This window comes from Macaca fascicularis, chromosome 17 (genome assembly GCF_037993035.2).
Source record: "Macaca fascicularis isolate 582-1 chromosome 17, T2T-MFA8v1.1".
Taxonomy (NCBI): domain Eukaryota; kingdom Metazoa; phylum Chordata; class Mammalia; order Primates; family Cercopithecidae; genus Macaca; species Macaca fascicularis.
The window spans coordinates 91,855,018-91,880,662 of NC_088391.1; the positions used below are offsets into that span (position 1 = coordinate 91,855,018).

At 38.8% G+C, this 25,645-nt stretch overlaps 1 long non-coding RNA gene across 2 annotated transcripts in view; it reads left to right on the forward strand.

Moving 5' to 3' along the window:
* LOC123569846 (uncharacterized) overlaps positions 1 to 24,768 on the forward strand; it is a 291,198-nt gene extending 266,430 nt beyond the window's left edge. For both annotated transcript variants that reach the window (XR_006693670.3, XR_010582471.2), the window contains 2 exons: positions 11,985 to 12,144; positions 23,268 to 24,768. This is a non-coding gene — a long non-coding RNA (uncharacterized lncRNA). The remainder of the gene's footprint in view (positions 1 to 11,984; positions 12,145 to 23,267) is intronic.
* Positions 24,769 to 25,645: the final 877 nt, after the last annotated feature.

Consider the following 25,645-nt stretch of genomic DNA (forward strand, 5'->3'; position numbering starts at 1 on the left):
GGATTATATTTTCTATTTTTGCAATAAAGGCCATTAGAATTTTTAGTGGGATTATATTGAATCTGTAGATACTTTTGGGGAGTATTTCCATCTTAACAATATTAAAGCTTTCATTCCATGAACATGGGCTGTCTTCTCTTAATATTGTCTTTGATTTCTTTCAACAATATCCTGTAGGTCTCAGTGGTCAAGCCTTTCACTTCCTTGGTTAAATTTATTTCCAGGTGTTTTATTCTTTGGATGTTATTGTAAATGGAATTGATTGCTTAATTTTTTTTTCAGATTGTTTATCACTGGTGTACAAAAAGCTGATTTTGTCTGTTGTTCTTGTATCCTGCAACTTTGCTGACTTCGCCTGCCTTCCTTCCTTCATTCGTTCTTTCCTTCCTTCTTTCCTTCCTTCCTTCCTTCCGTCCTTCCCTCCCTCCCTCCCTCCCTCCTTCCCTCCTTCCCTCCCTCCCTCCCTCCCTCCCTCCCTCCTTCCCTCTTTCCTTCTTTCCTTCCTTCCTTCCTTCCTTCCTTCCTTCCTTCCTTCCTTCCTTCCTCGCTTCCTCCCTTCCTCCCTTCCTCCCTTCCTCCCTTCCTTCCTCCTCCCTCCCTCCCTTTTTGCTTGCTTGCTTTAAACAGAGTCTGACTCTGTCACCGAGGGTGGAGTGCAGTGGATCGTGTCAGCTCACTCCAACCTCTGTCTCCTGGGTTCAAGTGATTCTCCTGCCTCAGCCTCCCAAGTAGCTGGGATTACAGGCACCCACCACCACCACACCTGGCTAGTTTTTATATTTTTAGTAGAGACGGGGTTTCACCATGTTGGCCAGGCTGGTCTCGAACTCCTCACCTCAGATGATCCACCTGCTTCAGCCTCCCAAAGTGCTGGGATTACAGGCATGAGTCACCGTGCCCAACCCATTTATTAGCACTAGTAGTTTGTATGTTGTGTGTGTGTATTCTTTGTAATTTTCTATATATAGAATATGCCATTTGCAAATATAGATAGCTTTATTTCTTTATTTCCAACTTGGATGACTTTTATTTCTTTTTCTTGCCTAAATGCTTGGCTAAGATTTCCAGTACTACGTTTAATAGCAGTGGCAAAAATGGGTATTCTTGTCTTTTTACTAATCCTAATCTTTCAGTTTTTCACCATTGAAAATAGTAGCCGTGGGTTTTTCATATATACCATTTATCATGTTAGGGAGGCTCTCTTCTACTCCTAATTTGGTGAGTGCTTTTGTCATAAAAGGGTGCTGCATTTTGTAAAGAGCGTATTCTGTATCTCTTAAGATCACCATGTGGTTTTTTTCCCTTTGTTTGAAGTTCTTTTAATATAGTGTATTGATTTTTAAAATGTTGAAACATCTTTGCATTCCTGAGATGAATCCCATTTGGTCATGGTGATTTTAATGTTATGTTGGATTTTGTTTGCTAGTATTTTGCTGAGGATTTTGCATCTATATTAATAAGAGACAGTGGTCTCTAGTTTTCTAGTGGTTTCTTTGTATGGCTTTGGTATCAGGGAATATTGGCTTCATATAATATTTTAAGAAGTATTCCTTCCTTGTCATTTTTTTTTGGAAGAGCTTGGCTAGTACTGGTGTTAATTCCTTTTTAAATATTTGATAGACTTCACTAGTGAAATTGTCTGGTCCTGGACTTGCCTTTCTCTGAAGGTTTTTGATTACTGATTCAGTCTCTTTCTTTGTCATAGGTCTGTTGAGAGTTCTTATTTCTTTTTGAGTCTATTTTGGTAATTTGTGTGTTTCTAAGAATTTTCCCACTTCATCTAGATTTAATTTGTTGGCATATATTTGGAAAAAACTCAAACTACTTTTCCTCTGCTTTCATACCACAATAATCATCAACACAGAATAATACTTCTGTGATCAAATGTAGGGGGTGGGATTCTCCCCACCACCAAGTGAGCAATTGATTCTGCAGCAGACACCAACTGGGTGTTCTCCAATTCAATTTCATCACCATCTATCTGGAGATAGTGTCAGATCTCACAGGCTGAGTGCTGAGTCCCCAAAATTTCAGGCCCCATCAGACACCAGTTGCAAATCTAAGTCTCCAGAACTTCTGACTGACTGAATTCAAGTTTGGATTCCCATGATCTCCTTTTTGGAGTAATTTGCTGGGGCAGCTCACAGAACTCAGGGAAACACTTATGTTTACCCTTTTATTATAAAGGCTATTACAAAGGATGCAGATAAAGAGATGCATAGAGTGAGGTAAGAGAGAATGGGTGGAGAGCTTCTATGCCCTCTCTGGGTGCATCACCCTCTAGGAACCTCCTTGTGTTCAGCTATTCAGAAACTCTCTGTACCCAGTCCTTTTGAGTTTTTATAGAAGCTTCATCATGTAGGCATGATTGAAGCATGGACAACCATGTCAAAATTTGATCGGACAAAAAAGGTATGCTCTAAACCTAGCAAGACCTGTCCAGATTGTGTGTGTGTGTATATGTGTGTATATATTTGTGTGTGTATATATGTGCATATGTGTGTGTATGTATGTGTATGTGTACACATACATGTACACATGTATGCATGTACACATTCTATGTATATATACACATATATACACATACATACACACATACATACATACATATGTGTGTATATGTGTGTGTATATACACACACATTCGCACATATATACACACATACACACATACACTCATATATGTATATACCCATATATGCACACACATATACACACACAAATATCACAGCATATAATTGTTCATATTATTCTCTTATAATTATTTTAATTTTTATAAAGTTGGTAGTAATGTTCTTGCCTTCATTTGTGGTTTTAGTTTCCTCTTCTCTCTTCTTAGTCAGTCTAGCTAAAAGTTTGTCAATTGTGTTGATCTTTTCAAATAACCAACTTTTGGTTTTCTTGATCCTTTCTTTTGTTTTCCAGTAACACTGTGTACCAACTGCACTATTACTCAGTGACTTAAAACAACCAAGCAGTTATTTTTCTCACTTATGGGCCTACTTGTCAGTCGTGAAAGTTCTTGAAGCTATGTTCCAATTATTTTATTCCTGTAGTGTACTTCAATGTGTTATCTTTCAATTGTTTCTCCTTTTGCAATCATATTTTTGGGAAACCCACCTAAAACTTACTCTAAACAAATTTGCTGAAGTGCATTTATGTTGCCATTTAGTGACTTTTTTTTTTTTTGAGCCAGATGTAGCAGAATTACTGGATGTAATAACATCTGTGGCCACTTCTGTAGAATTGCCCTTTCCAGTCAGTCTGCAAACATCTAATAATATGTCACAGAGAAAAAGGCAAATCACTGTGTTCATCCTACTCACAACTAAGGTTATTGGCAGCATTTTGCTGTGTGAATAAGAGGACTTTAGCTTTCTAAAAACATTGACTTATTTTCATAGAAGCCCTAAGGATTGGTGAATGTCAGCTCAAACAGGGCAAAGGTATCTCTGAGCTTACTCCAGGCAAAATTGAGAACTGGCTTTTTCCTGTCTCTAAATTGAGGCGCACGGTGTCTCATGCCCATTTCTGCCTGCTCTGTTCTGAGAGATGGAAAGTCATCATCATCAAGTTCTCAATGACAGATAGAAACGTTGTTAGCCCTCCCAGGACTATTTTTATTTTAGAAGGGATCAGGGTCTTAAGCAGAAAAAAATGAGATGATATCATTTTTGTCACCAGCCAAGTAAGAAGATGGATAAGGCAGATGGCCCTTCTAGATACTGTCATATTCAGGGGACAGAATCTGAGAGCTATTTCCAGTCTTTTCAGACTTTGTATATCTTTTTCACTTCTCAAGTTTCTCCTTTTTAAAAATCTCATTCTTAGGTATCTGATGGGAGCCCTACATGCTATTTTGGATGGAAAACAGGTGCCATATCATTTTCCATAAGTAACATAGCTTGTGGCAGTACACATTAGGCATTTGACTGACAGTTGTTTCCATAGGTTGTATTTTCATGTAAGTGCGTTTGATGTCTAGGCCTAGTTCATCATTTGCCTACTTGTGTTTTCTATCTTTGATTTGTCTTGGAAACATTTATTTATAATTGATATCACTTTCACTTCCTAAAAGGAATTGAGCAGCACCCAGTAAAAGATGAAATAATAACTCCTTAAAAATAGAAGTCAGATGTTAAAAGCCGTGTAGTAGAGGTAATATTATAAACAACAGGCTTTGAAGTCAGGGACCTTTAGGAAAATTAACCTCTCTTAGTCCCTGTCTCTTACATGTAAACTAAAACATGTAAACAATTGTACCTATATCCTAGGGTTGTTGTGAAAATTAAAGTTTTCAGTTTGATGCTGGTATATTAGCAAAACTTTTAAAAACCGAAAGTATTATCATACAGTTAGAAGGAAAATAAATGGACCAAAACCCCAAGCCTCTTTATTTCCTATGACATTACTTTTAGCTCAGAATTTCTTGGATGCCCAGGCAAAAGTATGGATGCATAAAATTAAATAATCCCTACAGTCTTATGGAATGGCTTTTGCTGGCCAAGCCTCTCTTGCTTACCACAGTGCAACTTCAAGAATTAATATATTCAAAAAAGGCCTGGAATTTCCAAATAACATTCTTATTAAGGGTCAGTAGAAGCCTGAGTAGAAAGAATGACTAGAATTTAATGAGTGTGTGCTTCGTTCTAATACCTGTTTTTAAAAATGAGCACATTTGATTTCATTTAATATTCTTAATAATTCTATAAAGTAGATATGATTTATCTTCCATTTATGAATGACTAAATTAAGAAACGTAACCAATGTCTCAGTGAGTGACTTATTTTTTTCTTCCTGCTACTGTTTGAACCTGGAACCACTTAAAGCTTAATCTTAAGTTTAGGCATGACTAACTTTCCTTTATTTCCTATTACCAATTTGTTTCAGAATCTTTAAAATTAATCTCTCTTCTCATTCTGAAAATCTGCTCTCATAAGTATTATCATATATTCACTAAATCTGTTCGCCTTTCCCCAGGTCTCTTTCTCCTGCACTTGTGTACAAGATTTAATATATAAGTATGTAATGTATTTTATAAAGAATTACTTAAAAATTGTTTTAAAAAAGAAAACCTTATTAGGCTGAACTTATTTAGAATGACTCCTTGCTAAATGCTTCTAGACAAGAATAAATGAAGCCAAGAATGACAACAATCTTGATAAAAATGTAGGACTGGGGAGAGAAGAAGAATGTCATGGGATTGGCAAGAGAGAGGTGCTGGGGCCACTGCAGGAGAGGAAGCTGCACATGAGGGGCAGGAGCTTTAAGAAGTGATGTTGTTGGGAGTTGTGAATTGGAACTGCTAATTGTTTGTAGGTAAACCTAAAATTTGGAATTCCTCTTTAATTCCTTTTGGTTGAATTGGGTTTCCTGGCATTTGACTCGCAGCAGGGACTGAGTCGTGTGAAGCCCTTAAATGTATGAGAGCTAGGTCTGAATTGGTCAAAGTAACTACAGTTTCATACATTATGGTAGCCAAGTCCGTAATACTTCAGTAAATGAAAAGAAGAAACAAAATCACTCAATTAGAGGCAAGATAACAAGGCTATAACAATTTTTTCCTTAGGCATTTAGGCTACAGCCTGTTAATAAAGTAAATGTAGCTATGGGAAGAATATTTTCATTGCCTGTAGCACAGGCTTTTGGCTCTTGTTTTAATTGGAGCTGTGCATTTGAATATTTATAAGTACGATTTGCAAGCCTACAAATCAAATTATTTTCTGTATAGGATACCAACCAGAAGCAATGATACTATTTTTTGGAAAAACAATATGGTGTGTGGGTGTGTGGGATGGAATGAGGTTATGGTAACAAAATTTTCCTGACCCTAAGTTGGGCTGTGTTCTGACACATGGTTTGATAAGGCAAAATATTTTAAATCAGTGGAGTCAAGGAAAAGCCAGGACATATGGCTGTCTTAGTTTGGGTACTAAAATAGAATCCCATATTCAGACACGATCTCTTCAGTAAATTAGACAGCACTACCCCAATACGTTCATGGATTTCTTGATTTGTTGTTTCAGTTGCTTCTCAGCAAGATATAGAAGCCCTTCAATATATGTTTCTAGCCTCATGATTCTATTCTCTATCACAGCCTAGCCTCATCCATTCTAAACTACTTAGTTTCACTGTATATGATGAGCAGGAAGCCCAGGATTCTGGTAATTTTTTGTTTCTTGGTCTGGGTGCTGGTTCAAAGACGTGTTCAGTTTGTGCACATTCATTGCAGGTTTCACTTATGCATATTGCTTTTCAGTACAAATTTTAAAAAGCAATCAAAATTAAGAAGTGTTGCTTTTGGGAGTTGTGAATTGGAACTGCTAATTGTTCACAGGTAAACCTAAGTAATGATATTCAGTAAAATATAATATTCTGATAATCTGACCTTGGAAAAGTTTTAAAAAGTGGTGTTTGACAGATAATTTCTGCAGAGAGAAGACTGTAAATTTTTTTGGTGAGATGGGGGAGGATATATGAGAGTTTGTGTCTAGCTCAGTAGGAGGAATTTTTTAAAAAGGAACTTAAGCATAGATGGGCCAGGGAAAGAGGTTTTTATCTCATTTCACTTTGTTCCTTTTGATTTAATGTGGGGAATTACTCAAGAACAGAAAGGGATCAAGGGGGGAGAAGTCTGAAGTATAGGTGAGGAATAATGGTGCAGCCAAGTCCTAGAGAAGGTGTGAGGATGGGATCAGGGCAAAAGTAGAAAGTGTGGGCCGTTAGAAGAGGATCAGATTCTCTCCTTAGAAATGGCAGGGATGGGAGGAAAGATACTGAGGCTCTATATGTGTCTAAGTCCATTTGGGATATTAAAGTGTAGGAGGTGAGTGTGGAAGTGGGAGTTGAGAAGCATGAGGGATTAACAGAAATGTTCTCAGAGGACATATCTGTGAGACAAGATAGGAATGAGAGTTTTGCATGAATGGCTACAGGGTTCCATTAGGAATGCCACTGTGGTTTTATGGTGCAGTGCTTTGGAGTTCAGGGTGAAACCAAAGGAAAGTAATCAGGAAGGTTGCCCATTCAATGCTGGGCATAAGTAAAGCTCTAAGGGGTGAGGTATCAGGGTGTTGTGAAGGACCTGTACATGGTAACCCCACACAGTCTCCAAAGTTGTTTGGCAGAAATTCACTGAAGTACAGTGGGACATGTAAAATTGGAGACTTAGAGAGGGTCCAAGGGATTAAGGGTTGAGGACAGTGGGTACCATGTTTTATCTCTGCAGGGGAGGGGAGAGAAGCCAGGCAACACTTTCTGTGCCACCTGGTGTAGACTTCACGTCTTTTCTAAATTTTAATTGCCTCACTCCCCCTATCCTAGAGTGAGCATGTCATCATGGCTATAATTTCTCTACAAAAATTACCTTAGGAAACAAAAGCTTGGGGCATTTTTTTTTTCAATACAGAGATGAGCCCCTCATGTTCTGTAGCAGCTGTATAGCAGTCCTCAGGGTTATATAGATATGGAGTTACATCTGGACATCCCATTAGCTCTAAGAGGTTCAAGACAGCAGGCCTAATATTCCAGTGCCAAAAAAGAGGTTCTACAAAGGTCGATTACTCCAAGTACAAGAGCCCTGTGCCACCAGAGACCTGTGAATAGAATACTTTTCTTAAACTGGGTGTCAGGTCTCTCATTTCTAAATACACTGTCAGATATGCTCTTTGTATTTTGTAAAAGGTAAGCTTCAAACATACTCTTTTTACTAATGGAAGCACTGAATCAAGATTCATCTTAGCTCTTGGGTTATTAGCCCTGACCAGCCTTTCATACAGAGCTGGTTTTTTATCCAAACATAACCCTTCTGTCAACATCATCATCATCTGTTTGCTTATACTCCAAAATCTCATATTACACACTTTCAGCATCATTACCCCAAATTGGAGAATTTCAGGCAGAATCATCTGTGAAAATATTAGAGGTAAAAATAAGCTATTATAGGGTGTTGATGTCACCCTGAGGCCTTGTTTCCTACTTTTCAGCTCATTTTACTGCATTTAACCCACGAGAAAAGGAACTAAACTATAATCAACTGCGATTTATCAGTGTTAATGGAGGAGAGACGAGGCATTGGCAATACAAGATAGCAAATAATAAGAGATGAATGCAAGAAAAAGACAACATATGCATACTTTAAAAAAGATTATAAATGTGTAAATATCTGCCCTAATAATGTTGCAATTCAACTGGATGTTCTGTGGTCTGGGAAGAGGAAAGAGGTAGAGCAAGATTACCTAGGGTTGCTGTGCATTTTGGTCATTGGCAAATGCAGGGGAAGCTGTGTTAGAAAGCACAACAAGCAGAAAATTGAGAGCTGATTTGCCGCCAACTACAATTGAAAACAGATGGGTATATCTGAGCCGTGTTCACGTATCTTGTTCATTTTCTCATTAAAAAAATTGCTGCACTATTTTTAGTCTATGACTTATTTTTCTGCAAGAATCACCTGCAAGTAGATCTTACTTTTCTGCTGAACTTCAGGGAAAATTCAAGTTCAGCATGGCCTTCAACTTTGACTCTTACAGAAATGGACAAAAAGGTTGGCAGGTGTCAGTCTGATGAAGGGGCTGAGATCTTGACTGCCCTTGAGGGACACCAGATAAGATGGCTGTGGAATGGGTTGTGCTGCTTGTTGAAGGGAGGCAGCATTGTTTGCAGCTTGACATCTCATTTCTGTAGGAAGGCATGCATCATTTTACTAGACCCTGTGTATAAGTCAAAATAAATCAAGATCTGCATCAGAACCAAAATCTCGATTACTTTTTTTGTCAGTTTTGCTTAGGCTGTATATATACATAAATGGGAAAAAAGGGCAGACACAGAACGTCAAAGAAATCAGCTCTTTATATTTTAATTGCAGCCAAAAAAAAAAAATCAGCTATATAGGAGCTTATGGTTTTAATGACTCTCAATGTGAGACAAATGTAGGCATTCTCACTGAGTTTCTCTCTTTCTAAGGTGTCATTTCCTCCCTGTCCTTAACTGTCACGTGTTGTATCATGTTGACCCATGATATACTCTTCACCCTTGAAAGCTCATACTCCAGAGATTCATAGTTTCTTAATATTTGTTTTGTAAAGTGCCACCTTCCAAGATGCAGTCCTTGCTCTAGCCAATTAGCTAGTTCACTGGCTCATGAAAAGCTGCAATGCTTCTAGAAGCAATAAAATTAAAGCCACAGCACTCTCTTAAAAAGGCAGGGAGAAGTGGCAGGGCTTTCTGTTGTTGCTGTTGTCCTTGTGAACTGTCCTTCATGTTTGAGAAGCAGGGGCTGTCAGGAGCTTTACTGTACCCTTTGATGTATGAAGAATCCAATTTAGAGCTTAGTCTGTGCACATTTTCCAGTGACTAAGCCAGTCATTTGGGTTAGGGGAGTGATATTTCTAAAGAGGTCTTGACAGCAGAGTTTTTTTGTTTTGTTTTGTTTTTTGCCTTGATAAGTGTGAAAGAAACTGGTTAGTTCTTAACCAAAGCCATTTTATCTTCCCTCTGAGCCCAGAGTTAAATTATTTTCCAGCCCTGTTGTGGTGAGGTGTGGCCACGTGACTGAGATCTGACTGATGGAATGTGCTAAGAGTCGTGTTCACGTCTCTTGGCTTGGCTCATAAAAACTTCACAGTATGGCCCCCCATGGTCTTTCCCCTCTGGCTTGATACAGACAAGTGTAGTAACCTGAGGAACTTGGCATTGGAGATGACGAAGCTGTGAGGCAGAAGGAGCCTGGGTCCCTAAGTCACTGGAGATCTGCCCTCTGATAGGGAATAACGTTTGTGAACAAAATGCGTATCTATTCTCTGAAGCCACTAAGATTTAGCGTTTTATCTGTTATATCTTTAGCTAGTTCTTCCTTACCTAAAACATTGAACCAGTATATGCATATATTTAATGTGTACTGAAATTATATTTGATTCATAGTGGCAAGCCATTTTAGATTCACCTTTGTTAAAACAAACAAAGGTCTATGTATTAATATTTACAAGAGTCATTTATTTCAAATCTTTGAAAGACACAAGATTTCTAAAAGTCAGTTAATGTTAGTGATCAGAAGCCTTCCATGTGTGAAGCACTTTTAAGGGTATTGGGTAGGGATGATAGGCATAGATAAAGGTTGATGAGCTGTCTAACTGAAGAGGAAAAATAAACCTACACGAATATACTAAAGAAACAAATGAAAACAAGGATAAGTGAATAAAGTACATACATCATGTAAATTAATATTCAGAACTCAAAGCGCATTGTTATAAGAGGGGCTAAGGAGTTTTGAGACTTGCCAAATATTGCCTGAAAAGTTTGAAGCTAACTCAAGGTGAGGAATCAGCACTTGAACTCATGGAGCTAACTTGATTTTGGTTTCCTTCTGAGGCTGCCTCAGGCTTGGGGGACACAGAAAAGGATGGATAACAGTGACAGTGAAAGTAACATTGTTTTCTACCCAAGGCCTCACCCTGGAGGGTGTCTTCCTGGAGATTTTAAAAGCTAGACTCCTGAAATATACCTTAGTCCTTTTAAGTTGCCTGTGTAGAAAAAATTGAATGCCACTCACATGAGAAAAGCAAAGGTGATTTATTCAGCGCTTGCCATAGCAAGGGAGTTGGCCACCATCACTTTCATTTGGCAGAGACTCAAAGGTAGGCAGGGGAGTGGGAGAGCATTACAGTGGGCAAAAGGGATGGTTTCAGGTGTGCCCTTATTGGAAGCTGTTGGCCTGGGGTAGCCCAGGGTGGCCACCCTGGAGCACAGAAGCCTATCTGATTGGTTGGGGCCATAGTTGGCTTTCTCTGGTTGGTCCTAAATTAGAAGCAGGCACAAAAATTAGGGAGGCCATCAGTTACTGTGATGGTTAATTTTATGTGTCAACTTGACTGGGCTAAGAGGTGCCCAGATAGCTTGTAATAGATTATTTCTGGGTGTGTCTGTGAGGGTTTTACTGGAAGAGATTAGCATTTGAATGAGACGACTGAGTAAAGAAGATCACCCTCACCCACATGGGCATCATCTGATTTCTTGACGGCCCAAATAGAACAAAAGGACACAGAAAGTTCTCTCTTCTGGGACATCCATCTTTTCCTGCCCTTAAACATCAGAGCTTCTGGTTCTCAGGCCTTTGGATTCCAGGACTTACTCCAGCAGTTGGCAGGTGGGGAAGGCTCCCCTGGTTCTTAGGCCTTCAGCTTTTGACTGAATTATACAACCACCACGACCTTGGTTCCCCAGGTTGCAGATGGCATATCATGGGACTGCTCAGCCTGCATAGTGGCATGAGTCAATTTCCATAATAAATATCCACATATATATGTATGTATGTGTGTACAGGCATACATGTATATGTAATACATATGTAATATATATGTGTGTGTATACATATATATATGTAATATATGTATTGGTCCTTATTGGTCCTATTTCTTTGGAGATTCCTGACTAATACAATTATTAATTAAGTCCTGAACATTTTGGGTCTTTTGTTACAGAAGTTATTGTTCAGCTTCCTGGGTTATCACTAAAGATAGCAGACTAGCTTCCTGCAAGTCTGGCTTTAGCAGGCTGTCTTCCTGGGCTGTTTATCATAGATAAGGGGCTTGGTTTCCTAAGCAGGCTGCTGCAGATTTAGGGTGATAGTTCTATTCTTATTAGATGGTCCAGGGATTGTGCATTTATACATTCAGTCTGTCATTTGTTTCTTCATTTTTATGATGATTTTATTTTAAATAGACTCTTTCCGTCCTTCCTTGCAGAGGACAGCTGACTGGCTTCCTTCACTTTCATATTAATAAGCCTCCATCCTTGCTGATCATAAACCTGTACCTGAGGATGAGTGCCAGGAAATTCAATGCCCTCCTTACCTGGGAGTGAGCCCTCTGCCCTCCTGGGTTACCTCTTCCAGAGATTTGGGGGTAAAATTTATGTCTGCATTATTGCCTTCCTGAAAGTCTTAATCCCATCAGTCCTCAACATCTTTTTCACTGTTTCTGTTTTTCCCAGGGGCAGTGGCATCCTCATGCAAGCTGGTCTACTGGTGGCTGCCCCACTGACCTGCTTCTGAATGGACAGGCAGGAAAGGTCTCCCACTGTGTTGCATTTAAAGAAAAGAAAAAGATGAATTAAGTAAAAAGCTCTGCAAACAACTGAGTGTAATTATTGGGTATGTATACATTTATGCATATTTTCCTTTTTGAATCTGTTGATTTATTGCTTTTTAAATGAAAAATGGATCTGTCCAAAAGGTGAAAATAAAGGATTTTATATTTCTTTCTTCTTTCAGCTGTTTTAGCCTAAGAACAGAAAACCCCCAGCCCGTTTAGTATTCTAGGCATTTAAAAGACCCTCAAGTATCAGCTCTTTGGAAGCCCAGTGTTTTTAAATTTGCAGAATAGACAGGGCAAGATGCCATGTTTCCAACTCCCCGGGACTCATTTCAGGAGTTTGATTAACTCTTTGGTTTGTCTCAGCAAAGGGAGGCTGAAGCTGAAGTGTCCGCTTAGAAGAAGAGGTAGGGGGCATTCAGATGAGGGCTGTTGTCTGCCAAGATCAAAGCAGCACTGCACATACTAAAGGGTCTAATTCACAGACCCTCGGTGCTTAGTTGTAACACCAACTTGAAGCCTATTTGGTCAGAAGTGGCCACTTGAGCCGTCTTAGGGATAGGCAAGGGCTTCTTTGTTTCAGACAGCACTTCCCACTGGGAGAGGGGAATGTGAAGTGAGGGAGCCCTCTTTTGGAGGAGGAAGGCTAAGGAGGAAAAGTGAGGGAGAGTGGGAAAGACCGCAGGGCAAGAAGATCTAAGCCAAGGGAGCCTTGTTTGCCTTTACTGGCAGGTAGGTACTCACGAGCAAGCCAGCCTGCATTTCTGAACTCACATCGTGGGAAAAGCAACAAACACTTTTAAGACAAAAGATAAAGGGTAAACTACCTATGGGAAACACTTTCCTAAAAATGCTTAGATTCTAGGTGACAGGATTAGAATTGTTCTCTTGGTGTTTGGCTAACATAACAGACTCCCAAGACAAGAGCGGAGAGGGCGGAGATGGTTACGTGTCGGCTGGAGCGAGGTGGGAGCAGGAACCTCTTTCTATTTAGGACACAAATCTTTACACAGGGATGACATTTGAAAGACTTGCTCGTGGGCCTGGGCCCACTTCCTTTGCTTTTCAGAGAAGGTCCCAAGATTAGCAGCAAAAGTAATCCAGGTGAAAATAATCCATGAATTTGAACACTTGGTTGGGTGTAGTAGGGAGCTTCTGACAGGTGCCTGATGACCCTATGTCCTGGTACCCACACCTTTGCTTAATCTCCTCCCCTCAAGTGGGAACTGGATATAGTGACTCACTTTTAACGAACAGAATACAGCAGAAGTGCTGGGATGTCATTCTTGGATGACGTTGTACAAGGCTGTGACTTCTATCTGGGTCACCCTCCTTTTTGTATCCTCACTTGCCCACTCTGGTGAAGCCACTGCCACATCGCCAGCTGCCCTGCAGAGAGGCTGTGTGGCAAGGTGCTGAGGGCAGCCTCTGGATGATAGCTGTAAGGAACAGAGGGTCTCAGCCCAACAGTTAGCAAAGAACTGAATTCTGGCAACAACCTTGTGAGTGAGTGTGGAAGTGGCTCCTATTGAGCCTTGAGATGGCTCCAGTCTACTGTCACTGTGATTCAGCAAATGCAAGTCCTAAACCATGGCCAGGTTCCTGAGTTACAGGATATGTGAGATAAAAGTGTTGTTGCTTAGGAGTATTTGTTCCACTGCAATACATAACTAATACACTGAGTTATTATTATTTTACTGCACCTTCTTATCTGCTTTGTGCACCTAGTTGTCTGCTGAGTTCTATAAAGATTCATTCATTAAAATTTTCATCTTTTCCCTCCTCTCCAGTTTTATAGAAACAGTCTATTCCAACAAAAGCTTTAAAATCCCTGGGAAATTATAGGGAAATAAATTAGATGTCCTGACATCTGCAGAATGTCCTCCAGACACTGTCCTCATTACGCTGCCCTTGGTTCTTCCAGTTCATCAAATCTCATTTAGCTGTGCACCAATTAGACTGCCTTTGGCTGGAAGTGACATAAAGCCTGAAAAATAGTGGATTATATAAGCAAATAGCTTATTTTTCTCACAAAAAGTCTGGAGTTGAGTTGTCAAGGATGTTATTCTGTCTAAGTTGATAAACTTTGTTAAAGGTCAGAGAGTATTTTAGGTTTTGTGGGCTGTACCATCTCTGCTGCAATTACTAAATTCTGCCTTTAGAGCACAAAAGCAGCACAGATCATATGTAAACAAATGACTGTGTACCAATAAAACTTTATTTATGGACAATGAAATACAAATTTCATGTTATTTTTATGTCATAAAATATTATACATTAAAAAAATTTCCTGTAACCATTAAAACATGTAAAAGCTATTCTTTTTATAGGCTGTATAAAAACAGGCAAGCTGGATTTGCTGGCCTTTGTATTAGCTTCCTTCCACCTTCCTACATTCTCATCTTCAGTGCATGACTTGGTCTTCATGGGCACATCGTGACTGCTGCTGCTCCATTCACTGTGCTGGCATTTCAGGCAAAGAGAAAGGGGAGGGTGAAAGGAAAAGGAGTGTCGCCTAGATCAGATCAACAAAAGCCTTCCAGAAAACTTCAGCTTAGGTCTCAATAGGCAGAACTATGTTAACTTTTTTAGCTGGGCACATAGCAAACCTGATCAAATTTGGGGTTCTATTAGTAAGGATAGAAAGAATGGATATTGGATAACATCATTCAGATTGTAAGTGGTGAAAATGGATTTTGAACCTCTAGGCCAGTGATTCTCAATGGGATGATCAACTCTTACCCTTCCCAGGGGGCATTTGGCCACATCTGGAGATACATTTGGTCATCACAGCTGGTGTGTGTGGGTGCTACTGGCATCTCTTAGGTAGAGGCCAGGGATACTGCTAAACATCTGCAATACAGAATTAACCAGCACAAAAGTCAATAGTGCTAAGCTTTGGGCAACATAGGGGACTCTGTCTCGTAAAAAAAAAAAAAAAAAAAGGCCAAGCTTGAAGAACCTTTCTTAGTCCCTCTGCTATTCTCAACTATTTCTTTATCCAGCTCTCAGCTCTTTCTTTATTCAGTTCCCATATATTTTCTGCACGTCTGACGAAGATAATTTAAAGACAAACTGATAATTTTCCAGGTTTCCTCAGGTCTTGTATGCCATTCCGTAATAACTTTAGGAGTAAGTAAAGAATCTAAGAATTAATTACTTGGTTATTCTTGGCTTCGAATTAATTACTTGGTTTTTTAAAGAAGTTAATTGTGGAATAAATACTGTTTAAAACATAAATGTAATATAATAATAAGAAAACCCCAGAATCTCTCCTCACTTTGATCCAGAGAAAGCAAATTTCTGGGAATGCATGGTGATCCAGAGAAAGCAAATTTCTGGGAATGCATGGTGAAGTTGAAAAGGAATGTTAATGTACCGCTTCAGTGAAAATACCAACATCTCTGGGGGTGGCCTCTATGGGTGGTGACAGTACCAAGGAAGAGAGAAGACAGAGCAGATGCTGACTGGCTTTTCTTAAAGCCTAAAGAACTGGTATTATGTGAAAGAATTAGCAACAACCCTGGAAAAGACGGTGGAGGTGGAGGTATAAGGCCAGAAGAGTATTCTTGAATTTCTTTGGCTAGAAATACACCTCCAAATACACCTGCCAGATGCTATAAAAATCTGAACATCACCGAGGAATATAGTCACCAGATTGTCTAAAGTCAATGCTAAGGAAAAAGTCTTAAAGGCAGCTAGAGAAAAAGGTCAGATTATGTACAAAGGGAACCCCATTAGGCTAACAGCAGACTTTGAGCTCAGCAGAAACCCTATAAGCCAGAAGAGACTGAGGACCTATTTTCAGCATCTTTAAAAAAAAAAAAAAGAAAGAAACTCCAAACAAGAATTTCATACGCAACCAAATTAAGCTTCATAAGCAAAAGAGAAATAAAATCTTTCTCAGAAAAACAATCACTAACAGAATTTACTACCATTAGATCAGCCTTGCAAGAGATCCTTAAGGCAATTCTAAACATGGAAATGAAGGAGCAACACCTGCTACCACAAAAATCAAACCTAACTACATAATCCACAGACCCTTTGAAGCAACATACAAAAGAAACTACAAAACAACCAGCTGGTAACTTCATGATAAGATCAAAGCCTCACATATCAATATTAACCTTGAATGTAAATGGTCTTAATGCCCCACTTAAAATGCACAGAGTGGCAAGTTGTATTAAAAAAACACCACCACCACCACCACCCATTCATCTGTTGTATTCAAGAAACCCATCTCACACATAACAACACTCACAGACTCAAGGCTGGAGAAAGATCTATCATGCAAACAGAAAACAAAAAAGAGCAGGGGTTGTTATTCTTATATCAGATAAAATAGACTTTAACAACAGTTAAAAAGGGACAAATAATGGCACTACATAATGATAAAGGGTTCAATCTAACAAGATGACATAAGTATCCTAAATATATACACACCCAACATTGGAGCACCCAAGTTCATAAAACAAGTATTTCTAGATCTATGAAAAGACTTAGCCACACAATAATAGTGAGGGACTTGAAACCCTCTGACAGTGTTAGAACATTGAGGCAAACAACTAACAAATAAATTCTGGACTTAAATTTGACACTTGACGAATTGAATCTAAGAGACATCTATGGAACACTCAATCCATCAACCACAGAATACATATTATCCTTATCTGCACATGGAACATACTCTAAGATTGACCACATGCTCAGTCGTAAAGCAAGTCTCAATAAATTCAAAAATTAAAATCATATCAACCATACATTCAGACCACGGTGGAATAAAAATACAAATAAGACTGGGCGCAGTGGCTCACACCTGTAATCCCAGCACTTTGGGAGGCCGAGGGAGACAGATCACGAGGTCAGGAGATGGAGACCATACTGGCTAACACGGCGACACCCTGTCTCTACTAAAAGTACAAAAAAATTAGCCGGGCGTGGTGGCAACGCCTGTAGTCCCAGCTACTCAGGAGGCTGAGGCAGGAGAATGGCGGGAACCCGGGAGGCGGAGCTTGCAGTGAGCCGAGATCGCGCCACTGCACTCCAGCCTGGGCAGCAGAGTGAGACTCCATCTCAAAACAAAAACAAAAACAAAACAAAACAAACAAACAAAAATATGTACCAAGAAGATCTCTTAAAACTACACAATTACATAGAAATTAAACAACTTGCTCTTGAATGACTTTTGGGTAAACAGTTAAATTAAGGCAGAAATTTAAGAACTCTTTGAAATAAATGAAAACAGAGACACAACATACCAAAATCTCTGGGATGCAGCTAAAGCAGTGTTAAGAGGGAAGTTTATAGCAATAAACACCTACATCAAGAAGTTAGAAAGATCTCAAATTAACAATGTAACATTGCACCTGAAGGAACTAGAAAAACAAGAAAAAACTAACTGCAAAGCTAGCAGAAGAAAAGAAAAACTAAAATCAGGGCAGAACTGACCAAAATTGAGACACAAAAATCAATATAAAGAATCAACAAAAACCAAATCTGGCTTTTTTGAAAGGATAAATAAAATTGATAGATTGCTATCTAGATTTACAAAGGAAAAAAGGGAGGAGATCCAAATAAGCACAATCAGAAACAACAAAGGTTAAATTACAACTGATCCTACAGAAATATAAAAGATTCTCAGATTATTATGAACACCTCTAACAAACTAGAAAATCCAGAGGAAATGGACAAATTCCTGAAAACATACAACCTCCCAAGTCTAAGGAAGATAAAACCTGGAACAGACCCAACTTCAGTAAAGACCCAGGATACAAAAATAAATGTACAAAAATCAATAGCATTTCTACACCCCAATAACGTTCAACCTGAGACCCAAATTAGGAATGCAATCCCATTTATAATAGCCACAAACACACATACACACAAACCTGGAAATACATCTAACCAAGGATGTAAGCGATCTCCACAAGGAGAACTACAAAATTCTGCTGAAATAAATCATAGATGATGCAAACAAATAGAAAATGTCTCATGCTCATAGATTGGAAGAATCATCATTAAATGGCCATACTTCCCAAAGCAATCTAAAGATTTAACACTATTCCTATCAAACTAGTAATGTCATTTTTCACAGAATTAGAAAAAACTATTCTATAATTCATATGTCACCAAGAAAGAGCCCAAATAGACAAAGCAATTCTAAGCAAAAAGAACAAAGCTGGAGGTATCACACTACCCAAGTTTAAACTATGCTACAAGGCTACTGTAATCAAAACAGCATTGCACTGGCACAAAACAGGCACATAGACCAATGGAACAGGATGGAGAACCCAGAAATAAAGCTGCACATCTACAACCATCTGATCTTTGACAAAGTTGACTATGGGGTTTTCTAGGTGCTGGGGTAACTGGCTGGCTATGTGCAGAAGAATGAAACTGGACTCCTATTTCTCACTATTATACAAAAATTAACTCAAGATGGATTAAGACTTAAAGGTACAACCACTCCGGATTTTTGGCCTGAGCAATTAGAAAGTTGGAGTTGCCATTCAATGAGAGAAGAAAGATGTGGGAGGGGCCAGGGTGTATAGGGCAGTTCAAGAGTTTATTTCTGGACATGAAAGCTTGATATGCTAATTACACATCCAAGTGGAGATGTCAGGTTAGTTGTTGGTTATGGGGGATTCAAGTTCAGAGGCAATGTCTGACTTCGGTGACAATTGTCTGACACATAATTTTAGGACTCATTAGTATTTAAGGTCAATTAGGGAGACAATTCGTGAACTGGAAGATTGGTTTGAAGGAATGCAAAATGTGGCAAAGTGTGATAAAACGATAAGAAATAAGAAACAGATGAATAGGCCTGGAGGAAAGGAACAAGGTGCTCCAACATATGTCAAAAGGAGAGAGGAGAAAGAGAAGATAGGAAGAGTGGGAGAAGAAATGATGCTTGGAAAAAATATGGCTAATAGTTTTCCAGAATTAATGAGAGATATGAATGTGTACATTAGAAAATCCAGAGACTATCAAGCAGAGTGAATAAAAGTGAAAGTATTCTTTGATATATCAGAGTGAAATTGAAGATTAGAACAAATAAACCCCCCAAATCTTAAAAAGCAGAGAAAATAACAGATGAGGCCGGCACAGTGGCTCAGGACTGTAATCCTAACACTTTGTGAGGCTGAGGCGAGTGGATCACCTGAGGTCAGGAGTTTGAGACCAGCCTGGCCAAAATGGTGAAACCTGGTCTCTACTAAAACTATAAAAATTAGGCAAGCATGGTGGCATGTATTTGTAATCCCAGCTACCTGAGAGGCTGAGGCGGGCGTATCGCTGGAACCCAAGAGGTGGAGGCTATAGTGAGCCGAGATCACACAATTGCACTCCAGCCTGAGCAATAGAGAGAGACCTTGTCTCAGAAAAAAAAAAAAAAAAAAAAAAAAAAGCAAAAACAGATTAATTGTCAACTAGATTGACAGTTCACTTCTCAATAGCAAAAATAAAAACTAAAAGCACTAGAATTGTCAAGGTATTGAGAGAAAATAACTGTCATGCTGCATAGCTAGCCTATCATTCAAGAACAAAGGAAAAATAAAGATATTTTCAGGCAGACTTAAAAAAAAATCTTCTGAAGAATATATTGCAGGAAGAAGGAAGTTAAGTGAGCTGCAAAAACCAATGGTGAGGTGCGGGGAAAAGACAAGTATATGGGAAATCTAACCAAACAATAAATACACAGAACAACAAAAATAAGAATAACAGATCCAGATTATGGGGAAAAGATAGAGGTAAATTGCTGGCCGTAATAATATATAAGATCAGAAACAGATAATCAAAGTTAAAAGTTTCTTGCAGCCATTCTGACTAGAATTGAACTACTGATTAGATTTTGTTTTCTTTTTTTTCTTCAGCTTTTATTTTAAGTTCAGGGGTACATGTGCAGGATGTACAGGTTTGTTACATAGGTAAATATGTGCCATGGTGTTTTGCTGCATAGATCATCCCATCACCTAGGTGTTAAGCCCAGCATCCACTAGCTATTCTTTCTGATTCTCTCTCTCCCCATAACCCCCACCAAAAGGCCCCAGTGTGTGTTTTTCCCCACTATGTGTCCACGTGTTCTTATCAATCAGCTCCCACTTATAAGTAAGAACACACGGTGTTTGGTTTTCTGTTCCTGCAATAGTTTGCTGAGGATAATGGCTTCTGACTCCATCCATGTCCCTGCAAAGGACATGATCTCATTTTGTTTTATGGCTGCATAGTATTCCATGTTGTACATGTACCACATTTTCTTTATCCAGTCTATCACTGATGGGCATTTAGATTGATAGCCATTGTGAATAGTGCTGCAATGAACATATACGTGCATATATCTTTATAATAGAATGATTTATATTTCTTTCGGTGTATGCCCAGTAATGAGATTGCTGGGTCAAATGGTATTTCTGCTTCTAGATCTTTGAGGAACTGCCACACTGTCTTCCACAACGGTTGAACTAATTTACACTCCCACCAACAGTGTAAAAGCATTCCTTTTTCTCCTCAACCTTGCCAGCATCTGTTATTTTTTGACTTTTTAATAATAGTCATTCTCACTGGTGTGAGATAGCATCTCATTGTGGTTTTGATTTGCATTTCTCTGATGATCAGAGATATTTGTTAGTGAGGTGTGTGGGTTGTTAAATGTAACACTAAAAAATAAAACTTCCAGATCATTGGAGGTTAAAAAAAGAAATAAAGAGAACTTGGCCAATGTAATATAGAGAAGAGAAAATGAAAGGGGCAGATAAAAGCATAATAAACAGAAATAACAAAATATTTTAGAAATTAAAATTTCAATAATTATGATCTATGTAAACAAACTCACTATTTTTAAAAGAGAGAATCAGATTGGTTAAACAAAATCTGTAAATATGTTGCACTTGAGTGTGTGATGGTCATTTCAAACTTAGGAAACAAAACTTATTTCCCGGTTCTTCATGTGTCCATGTCAAGAGGCCTACTACAGTAGTGTTTCTAGCCTTTGGCCCTAGTGCTTATGGCTTCTTCCCATAACCAATGGCTCAGGAGTTCTTGAGTGAGTCTAACTAATCTAATGAAATGTTGCAAAGCCTGGAAATCCACTTTTTTCTTCTCTCTCTGTCTTGGATCTGTATGAGGCAGAAATACTGGGGAAGTATGTCTTCCCTTAGATTTCAACTTTTCCTTGGGTGTGCTCTTCTAAGGTCTGGACTGGAAGGTGGAGGTAGAGAGACAGAGAAACACACACACACACATACAGAGAGAGAGAGAGAGAGAGAGAGAGAGAGAGAGAGAGAGAGAACCCGCCCAACTGACTTTCACAACAAAGCCATATTCTCCAAACATCTTTAGTAGGAAAGGTGATGGTTGATCTCTCTGCTTGACCCTAGAAGCCTTTGGTTTCAAACCCAAAATTGGAATTGAGGTGTTGGTTTTTAAGCCTCCTGTCAACCCAACAAGATTTCCAAATTGTACTCTGGGTTTTCTTCTTAAACTTGCTCCTCCTGTAGTCTTGCATCTCGGAAAATGGCTATTCAATTCTTCTCATCAACTTGGAATCATCCTTGATGTGCCCTTTCCATCACATCTTACATCCAACCCAACAGCAAATCATCTTGGTTCTGCCTTCGAGATACATTTAGAATCTGACCATGGTTCCCTGCTTTCAGTGCTGCCCACCCTTGCTCTGCCATCCATATAAGTTTCTCACCTGGAATATTGTCATAATCTGTTCTTCAGTGGAAATCAGATCTGGTCACTCGTGCACTCCATTTTAGTCAGAGGAAAGTCCAGCATCCTTATTGTCACCTCAGGCCCTTTTGGGCGCTATCCCTCCATCTCACTGGTCCACCCCAGACTGACCTCCTCTCCTGTGCTCTCCCTGTGACTCTTCACTCTACTTACAGAAGTGGGATTGGCCGCCTGCTATCTCCAAGTGTGCCCAAGCCTGCTTTGACTGGGCTTGTTCCCCAGTTCTTCTATAAGCCTGGGATCTGTTTTCCTAGGTATTTCCCTGGCTTGCTCCCTGATTTCCCTGGCTTCTCAAATACCACTATATCTGCAAATTCTTCACTGACTACCCTCCACAAAACAGTACTCCCTCCCACTCCCCCATACCCTCTTACTCTAATTTGTTTTTCTTCATACCTCTTGTATTACCTTGTTAGTTATTGTCTTTCTTCCTCCCCTGCCCTCTGACTGCCCCCTGCAGACTGTAAACTCCTTGATTGCAGGGACTTTGTTTAGTTCACTTCTGTTCTCCCTTTGCCTAGAACTGTACTTGGCACAGAAAAACCAGTGAATAATAGTTTTGTTTTGAGTTAACTATGACTGCTGTTTGTGAGAATTAATCCTAAAATATGGAATAGAAAAAAGTTGAGTTGAAACTGAGAACAGTATTTCAGGAAAATATAAACCAAAAGAAAGCTGGAGTGACTGGCAGCGTTAATGCCAGACCACACAGACTTTAATGATAAAACAAAATTTAGGATAGAGACAATCACTATACAAAGAGAAAAAAAGAAAAATTTCTAGTAAGATACTAGAATTCTAAACCTGTGTTCCCCCATGTTACCACTTGGATCTATATGATGCAAACATTTTAAATTACATTTGGAAATGGACAGATCTACAGTCATGATGAGGGATTTGACATGCTGTGCTCAGTAATGCATAGTATAAACAAAAATATTAGACAGGATATAGGAGATTAAAATTTGAAAGCTTGATATAATGGATACACATCCTTGTTCCCAACATGTAAAGAATTCTTGAATGTTCATGACACATTAAACAATTTCCTAAATAGTGACACTAGAGCAAATTTTAATAAATGCCAAAAACGAATATCAAACATACCATGTTTCCTCAGTGTAGTCATACCACAGTGCAATCAAATTAGAAAGCCATATAAAATATTAATCCTTATCCACAATTTAAAATTTTAAAACACAATTTTAAGTATCTCAAGGGTCAAAGCAGAGTCCATTATGAAAATCTAAAGATATCTGGAAGTGAATGACAGCACCAGTGTTACAGAACAGAACTCATGGGATGCAGTTAAAATTGTAACTGGAAAGATGGCTGTATCCTAAATGCTTGCATTAGAAAGGAAGAGGACCACGAAATCAGAACTAAGTGTCCAAATGAAGACTCTTGAAAAAACTGAAATTTCATTTTTTTCTTCTCATTTTAAAAGAAATGAAAAGTTGTCCTGGCCCCTAGAAGGGTTGCTGGCTGTCATCCCTGGTTCTATGATGCATGTGTAGTGTGGAGATTCAACTAAATGGATCATCTATGGCAAGAGGCTTCAAGAAAAGCATGAAGAAAATGCAGTAAGTTCTCATGTCCCTCTCATGCATTTCTCATCCAGCTTTTCACTGGAGCACAGCACACAGCCGCTGAGTTGATCCTAATGGCCTGTCCTCTCAAAGACTGAGATTGTCGTTGACGTTTTCTGTGTGTGATGAATCATAAGGTGACTTAGCAGAAGTGAGAAGATGGAAATAGGCAATTAGCTTCTGAAAGTTAAAAATGGATGCAGTAGAAGAAAAATAATTATTATTTTAGCTTATCCTCTATTTTCCATATCAAAATAATATAAACAAAAGTGACAGAAACTTTGCTTTTAAAGACAAGTAAGGAGGCAAGAGAGATGTCTGCTCTGAATTCATCATTCGCATGGCTAACTGTCTCCCTTCCTTTGGGTCTTTACTGAAGTGTCATTTTATCCCAGAGGACATCTGTGACCACCATGTGTAAAATGACAACATCCTCTAACACGAAACACCCCAAAGCCCCTTGCTCTCCTTTATTGATCTCTATGCCCCATCAGGAATGGGAACTGACTTGGCAATGACTTGGTGTCTCGTTCACTGTTGTTCCTACAACCTATGGTCATGGTTGACATAAATATTTACATCTCAATTGGTGTTTGATGAATAAAACATAAATGCATTTGCTAGAGTATTTATTAAAACGGGGCCCTTGGACTTGAACCCTTGGCAGTTCCGAATGCTGACCACATTGGAAGCTTCAACTATCATCCGGTTTAGTGGTCAGAGTTGATTTGGCTAATTTGAATGATTCAGCAAGAGTCTTTTGAACCTATTTATTATGCTAATTACATCCTTACCAATCTGCATGGTCCAGGGGAGTAGATTTTCTTGCCTGTAGATTGTTCTTCAGACTAGAATAGACAAGAAGATTTCCCCTCTTTTTAGAATCTCTGCAGATATTTCGAAGATATATTTGAGGAGAAAAAAAAATTCTCCATTCTTCCTTCACTCGTATGTGAATCTGGGCTTGGACATTTAGAGCAATTCCTGTTGATCAACCTGAAAAGAGAAAATTTAACAAAAGAGATACAGGAAGATACTGGAAATAAAGTCCGTATAGGACTTTATAACTTAAACTCTCCCAGGACACTCCAGTTCTCTGGTAGTAATATAAAGTAATATTTCTTAAAGCAATATGACAAATAAAATGGCATTTTCCTGAGTGAAAAATGGGGTTGTAATGACCTCGAATGACTGTGGTTAGTATGTGAGTAATGATGAGATTCTTGATCCTCTATCTTTGTTGGTAGGTCATTCTTGCCATCAGTAACTGGAACAAGAGTTAAAATGCATGTGGCATTTCCAAAATGCCATTTCTTGTTGAAAGGTTAGCACAATAATAAAGTTTTAGGGAACATATGAGGCCTGCTTTCTTGTTTATTGTAGGATGTGTAGTTAAAAGGCCTGTTGTCAGCCATGCCAAAGATCATAGGATTGCAAGCTAGTTACAACTTGGTTTCTAAACATTCAGTGACCTGATATTATGAATGATTAGGGTGTTGGAAGGAGCAATTATTCTTTTCACAGGTGTATTTTAATTCTAGGGAGCCTCTTATATGAGATGTATGCAGAGACATTTCATGGTGAATGAAATAATTTCCTTTAAATTTCATATAGATGCCAAAACACCACGTGATAAAATCCAGCATGCAAGTTATATGATAAGAGCAAAGTCATTTTCATAAGACCAACTTTGCATAGGAAAAGAGTAAAGTTCTTTAAAATGTTTTCTTTGACTCTGAAGAATTCATTGTAGAAATTATGTTGACCTGAAACTGGAAGATGAAGAAATTAGATTTAAAATATCACAAAGTGATTTATGGGACCAGCCACCTGTCATATCTGAATCAAAGTTCAGGGTAGTTGCTGTTTTACTTAATAGCACACCTTCACTAACAATTATTATAAGGAATGAAGACAAAGTAAAATATGTAGAATTTATGGAGCACTGTGCAAAGCATTAATGATTAATGATCATGAAATATCAACTATATAATACTAAAAATATTTAGCACCTTTTATTTTACAAAGTGTTCCACATCTATTTACTTATTAAGCACTCAAAACAACCCTCAGTTTCAACACTTATCTTGGGCCAGTTGTACCAGTTCTCAGGGATATTCAGGAAGGTGCTCAGGAATATCTGTTCTGAGGCACATCCTTCTTAAGTGGCAGAGCCTGGAATCTTCTGCAATTTTTCCTACCATTCCCCATGCTGAATATTTAAATCCAGCAACCT